Source organism: Zootoca vivipara, chromosome 6 (genome assembly GCF_965207765.1).
Source record: "Zootoca vivipara chromosome 6, rZooViv2.hap1.1, whole genome shotgun sequence".
Taxonomy (NCBI): Eukaryota; Metazoa; Chordata; class Lepidosauria; order Squamata; family Lacertidae; genus Zootoca; species Zootoca vivipara.
Window position 1 is genome coordinate 27,329,131 of NC_142589.1, and position 6,204 is coordinate 27,335,334.

The window sequence follows — 6,204 nt, forward strand, 5'->3', positions numbered from 1 at the left end:
CAGCTGTCCATGGAGGCGCAGGTCAATTCTGTGTCCAGGACAGCTGTCTACCGGCTCCATCTGGTACGCAAGCTGAGACCCTACCTGCCCGCAGACTGTCTCGCCAGAGTGGTGCATGCTCTAGTTATCTCCCGCTTGGACTACTGCAATGCATTCTATGTGGGGCTACCTTTGAAGGTGACCCGGAAACTACAACTACTCCAGAATGCGGCAGCTAGACTGGTGACTGGGAGCGGCCGCCGAGACCACATAACACCAGTCTTGAAAGATCTACATTGGCTCCCAGTACGTTTCCGAGCACAGTTCAAAGTGTTGGTGCTGACCTTTAAAGCCCTAAACGGCCTCGGTCCAGTATACCTGAAGGAGCGTCTCCACCCCCATCGTTCTGCCCAGACACTGAGGTCTAGGGCCGAGGGCCTTCTGGCGGTTCCCTCGCTGCGAGAAGCCAAGTTGCAGGGAACCAGGCAGAGGGTCTTCTCGGTGGTGGCGCCCGCCCTGTGGAACGCTCTCCCATCAGATGTCAAAGAGGAAAACAGCTACCAGATTTTTAGAAGACATCTGAAGGCAGCCCTGTTTAGGGAGGCTTTTAATGTTTAATAGATTATTTTATTTCATTTTTCTGTTGGAAGCTGCCCAGAGTGGCTGGGGAGACCCAGCCAGATGGGCAGGGTATAAATTATTAATATATTATTATTATTATTATTATTATTATTATTATTATTATTATTATTGTTATTTACTGTCATTTTAAATATGTCAATAAGAGTATAAAGAAAGCAAAGGCAAAAGCAATGCATTTAGGGGGTGGTGCAGGAAATTTAGATCATATTTGGTTGAGGGTAAAAACTGAGCAATGGGTCTCCCCAAAATTGAGAGCAGTTCCTCTCTATGGCTTGCATGAGGTGTGGGGAAAACCCTTTGCACCAGCTTGAGCTCCTTGGAGAAAAGGTGGGCTACAAATGCAATAATTAAATAAACCAATTTAGTTTCCAATTGAAATTAGACAAGGAACCAGCATCCATGCTTTTTAGGCAGCTATTGAAAACTCAGGCAGTTCATAACCTATACTGGATTTGTGCTTTATGTTTCCAATACTTGCTTTTAATTGCTGTGTACTGAATATACATATCCATGATAGATAGATCTACAGTCATGTGAGGAAAGAAAGCGCACCCTCTGTGAATTCTGTGGTTTTACATATCAGGACATAATGGCAATCACCTGTTCCTTAGCAGGTCTTAAGAATAGGTAGATAGGACCTCAGATGAACAACAACACATTACATATTACACCATTACATATTACACCGTGTCATGATTTATTTAACAGAAATAAAGCCAAGATGGAGAAATTGTGTGTGAAAAACTAAGTAGATTCTTACTGATTCCATAGGAAATAGGAGGCTAAGTAGCAGGCAGGAGCTGCTAATCAATTGCCCTTGCTTAATTGATCATCAGCAAGTGTGCTTGCCAATGAAACTGGGAAGGGTTCTAAGGCGATCTCCAACCAATTTTAAGTCCATCATTCTACAGTGAGAAAGGTTATTCAAAAGTGGAAAACACTCAAGACAGTTGCCAATCTTTCCAGGAGTGGACACCCCAGCAAATTCGCCCCAAGGTCAAACTGTGCGATGCTCAGGTACACCAAGTTTTACATCTCAAGCTCTGCATGTCAAATGTTCATGACAGTACAATTAGAAAAAGACTGAGCAAGTATGGTTTGTTTGGAAGGGTGTCAAGGAGAAAGCCTGGTCTCTCTAAACAGAACTTGGCAGCATGGCTTTGGTTTGCAAAGTTGCATCTGAACAAACCACAATACTTCTGGAACCAGGTCCTTTGGACAGATGAGACCCAAGTGGAGATGTCTGGCCATAATGCACAGCACGGCGTTTAGCATAAACCAAAAAATACACAGCATATCAGCGCAAGTTCCTCATACCAACTGTCAAGCACGGTGGTGGAGGGGTGATGATTTGGGCCTGTTTTGCAGCCACAGGACCTGGGAACCTTGCAGTCATTGAGTCGACCATTAACTCCTCAGTATAAGGAAGTATTCTACAGTCAAATGTGTGGTCATCTGCCCAACAGCTGAAACGTGGCTGAAATTGGGACATGCAACAGGAGAAGGATCCCAAGCGCACCAGCAAATCTACAACAGAATGACTGAAAAAGAACATAATTAAGGTGTTCCAATGGCCCAGTCAAAATCCAGACCGCAACCCAATTGAATCGCTGTGTGGGACCTTAAGAGAGCTATGCCTAAATAAATGCCAGCAAACCTCAATGAACTGAAGCGATGCTGCAAAGAAGAACGGGCCAAAATTCCTCCACAACAACGTGAGGCAGAGAAAGTCCTACAGAAAACAATTACTTCATGTGGTTCTACAAGCTATTGAATCATAAGGTGTACTTAGCTTTTCACACTTGGCTTTTCCATTTCGCCTTTATTTCTGTTGAATAAATCATGACACAGGGTAATATGTTATGTGTTATTGTTCATCTGAGGTTGTATTTATCTAATCTTAATACCTACTAAGGAACAGATATCGTTATTGTGTCTTCATATGTAAAACCACAGAATTCAAGGACGTTGCACTTCCTTTTCCCCATGGCTGTTATTTGTTGTACACTGCTACGGAAAGCAGTTTAATTCTTAAATGAGAAATAAACCGATAGCCTGCAGTCATCGAGGATACTTTCCCTACTGTCACTTTCATTCTGCCAGCACTACTATTTGGGAACTACTTCGATATGTTGGATTTAATTTATTAATTTTATATCCCACTTCTTTTCCTCCAAGGAGCTCAAGGTGGTGTATGCATCCTTCTCCCCCTCTTCCATTTCAACTTAGCTTATACAGTGTTACCTCGGTTTACAAACACAATTGGTTCCTGAAGTCTGTACTTAACCTGAAGCGTACTTAACCTGAAGCGAACTTTCCCATTGAAAGTAATGGAAAGTGGATTAATCCGTTCCAGACAGGTCCGCGGAGTACTTAAACTGAAAATACTCAAACCAAGGCATACTTCAACCGAGGTATGACTGTATAAGAAATTTACTCTTTTGAGTTATAGAATCATTGAACGTAAAGGTGTTGAACACAGGAGCTGATCTGCATGTTAAATTTACACGCTGCTATTTTGACTTGAGGTTAAGAATGACTTGCTCGGGGATTAGAGCAGCTCAGAAATGGGGTTAAGGTGAACTAATCCACAGTAAGCAACTGAGTTTAATTAAACCTGGCACAATGTGTGCAGGAAAGCGGCTTGCTGAAGGGGACGGCCCCGCCCCCCCCCCCAGCCATGCAACGCAGGCTGCATATGCACCGACCCATTTGTAGCACAAAAGTTTGTCGTTTTTCTCAATCCAGAATCCAGGGCCAGCCCAATACATTATGCTGCTCAAGGCAAAACAAAAAAATGGCGTCCACACTTCCCCCCTTCATTTGCTAGAGGCAGCATGCCCATGGTTACCAGTTGTAGGGAATCTTAAGTGGGGGGGGGGGAGTTTGGGGCTTCCCATAGGCATCTAAGCAAGGCATCACTGCGAGAAGGATGCTGGATGAAGTGGGCATTTGGTCTGATCAGTCACGGCCCTTTTTATATTATTGTTCCCACTAACCAGTTAAGATTAACCATGGTTTGCCTGTGGTTATTACAGACAGAACCCAAAGCTTCCAAATTCCTCTTCATGGTCATGCTGGAGGGCTGAGGGAGGCCACAAGTGTAAGGCTGAAGTCAGCCCACTCTTAAGGGACATTCCAGTTCTCTAAATTCCTAGTATACAAGGTTTGCACCTTCACGTGTAGCCAAGCAAAGGTGGTTCTTGTGTACCTTTTCTTAATAATGCCAGTAATGTAAGACTCAGCCATTTTTACATGCCAACTTTCTATTTTCTCGCTGCGGTGTTTGGAAAAAGGTTAATAAGAAATATAAAGATTTTTAACCAATTTCTGCAAAGTTTACAGGTTCAGTAGGCGATCCTTCCAGGATTAAAACACCCGTGCCAGGAGAGGCATGAAAACATCCGCATTACCTAAACTTTTATAGCCAAGCCACGGATCGTTCTGCAAACCTTGCAGAGTGCAGCTGTTGCCGCCTCTCCATTTTTGAAGACGTAGAAGTGCTTTGGCTGCCACCAGTGTGGCGGTGAGTGAATATCTAATTCCCAGCCAAGGCTATACTTAGTTTTATGCCAGCCTTCTCACACACATTTTAGAGGCTCCAGCTGCTTCGGCTGAGAAAAGCAACTGAGCCTCAGCCTACAATCCTCATAGCGTGCCAAGTAGAAATGTAAGTTCAGGACTGAACCGCCACAAAGATGGCAGTGAAAGGGCTAGAACAAAGCACCCCTCAAGGACACACCTTACTACTCACTCCACCGCAAAGAAAATAGTTTAAAGATACATGATGTGGTTGTATTAGGGAAGGTCTGGCCCTATAAACTATTCGGATGGAAGGACACAAATTGTGAGCTGATGTGCAAACTGGAAAGTACTGGCTTTGGCAATGGCAACTGGCCAAAATAGGCATAGCTGGACTCGCTTCTCTCTCTCACTTATTTTTATTTGCCATCTGAAAATTATTTGTAAATCAAAAACCAATTAAACTTGTTGGCTTACTAAAGTTTGGTTGGAGGACTTCTTCATTCACACCATGCCTAGGTGGCGTCCTGCCCTACCCAGTGTTGGGTATTTTTAGGCCAGGCCTGTTAAAAGTCCAAAAGGTTTAGTGGAGATTGGAGGGGAGAGGATTCACTTGGTGGTGGCGGCGGCGAGAAGGAAAAAGCAAGAGTTGGTGTGGCTCGTTTGCTTTCATCTCTCTCTCATGGTGCAAGCTACAGCCCCTGCTTTCACAACTGCCTGCCACCAGCATCTTTTCTACTCTGCCAAATCAAGCCAGGCTGTAGAAGTTCTTTGTGGGGAGAGGTGGTTAGAGGTGCTTTTCTCACATTTACCCTGTGGGAAGCATGGATGTAGCTAGGAGGGTGCAGCTGCCCCCGCCCCCGCGCAATAAAGTAAAAAAAAGAGAAAAAAGTAACCAACTGACCAATTGCTTTGCAGATAAATCTGCTTTGCCCCACCCTCAACATAAAGCCTGCCCCTTCCAATAAATCCTGGCCACACCCATGGTGGGAATTCTACTCCTGCATATTAAGTGAAGAATAGTAGGAACTGTGCTCAGACTAGGGTGCTGGTTGGGGCTATGAGGCTGCCTTCTTTGGAGAGGAAGATACCAAATCAAATATTAAATCAGTTTTCCATAGAATCATAGAGTTTGAAAGGACCCCATGGGTTATCTAGTCCAAGGCCTTGCCCACAGCTGTCCCTGGGTGGGCTCAAACTACCAACCTTCGGGTTAACAGCCAGACACAACTGACCCATTGTTTTAAATAGTTGTTTTAAACGATAACGTTATGATATTATTCTCTTTGCCAAGCACTTTTGTTTTGTCTTTTTACAATGAATCAGTATACATTTTATGACATAAATAAATATTATTGTCCAATAAAATTTTGAAGGGCGAGTGGCCTGTTTCTGGAGCACCAAGAAGTAATTTAATGCCTTGGGGTCATTTGAGTTAAATTAGGGATGTGTAAATACCTCCCCCTGCCCACTGTCAATTGTGGCAGCATCTTCTGCACTACAGCCTAATAGATTTGAATCTAATCAGATATGAATCCAATGATAATACAAGACCAGACTTTTGAATGCATAGCTGCTACTAATCTGTAACAAAACAATCAAACTGTCAGCTTTACACCATCAAAGTTGATATTTACACTCATTCTGTTACTGTCCAATTTACAGCCGCCTTCTGAAAGTCTGATATTTGTAAGACACAAACAGGATAGACCTTCTACTGTTTCAAAAAGCTGTCTGAATTAGGAAAACACATGTTTTCTGCATCATAACCTCCAGGGCATCTCCAGAACACTGATTGCCAAAAGATATCTGAGATTAAAAAAACATAGGCCAGGCCCCCAACCAATATGGATGGGGGAAGTGGGGGGGGGGGGAAAGAGTCCAATTCTCCATCACAGCCCTGATCCAAACATTTCCCTCCCCTGGAGCTGCTATTTAGCTGTGAATGGGAGAAACCTACAGCCTTCCTGAATTCTGTACGGCAACTGTAATTGGAAATAAGAGTTTTAGCTGTCTTTCACCTTGCAGAGTTATGACATATAAAACCAAGACTGCATAGGA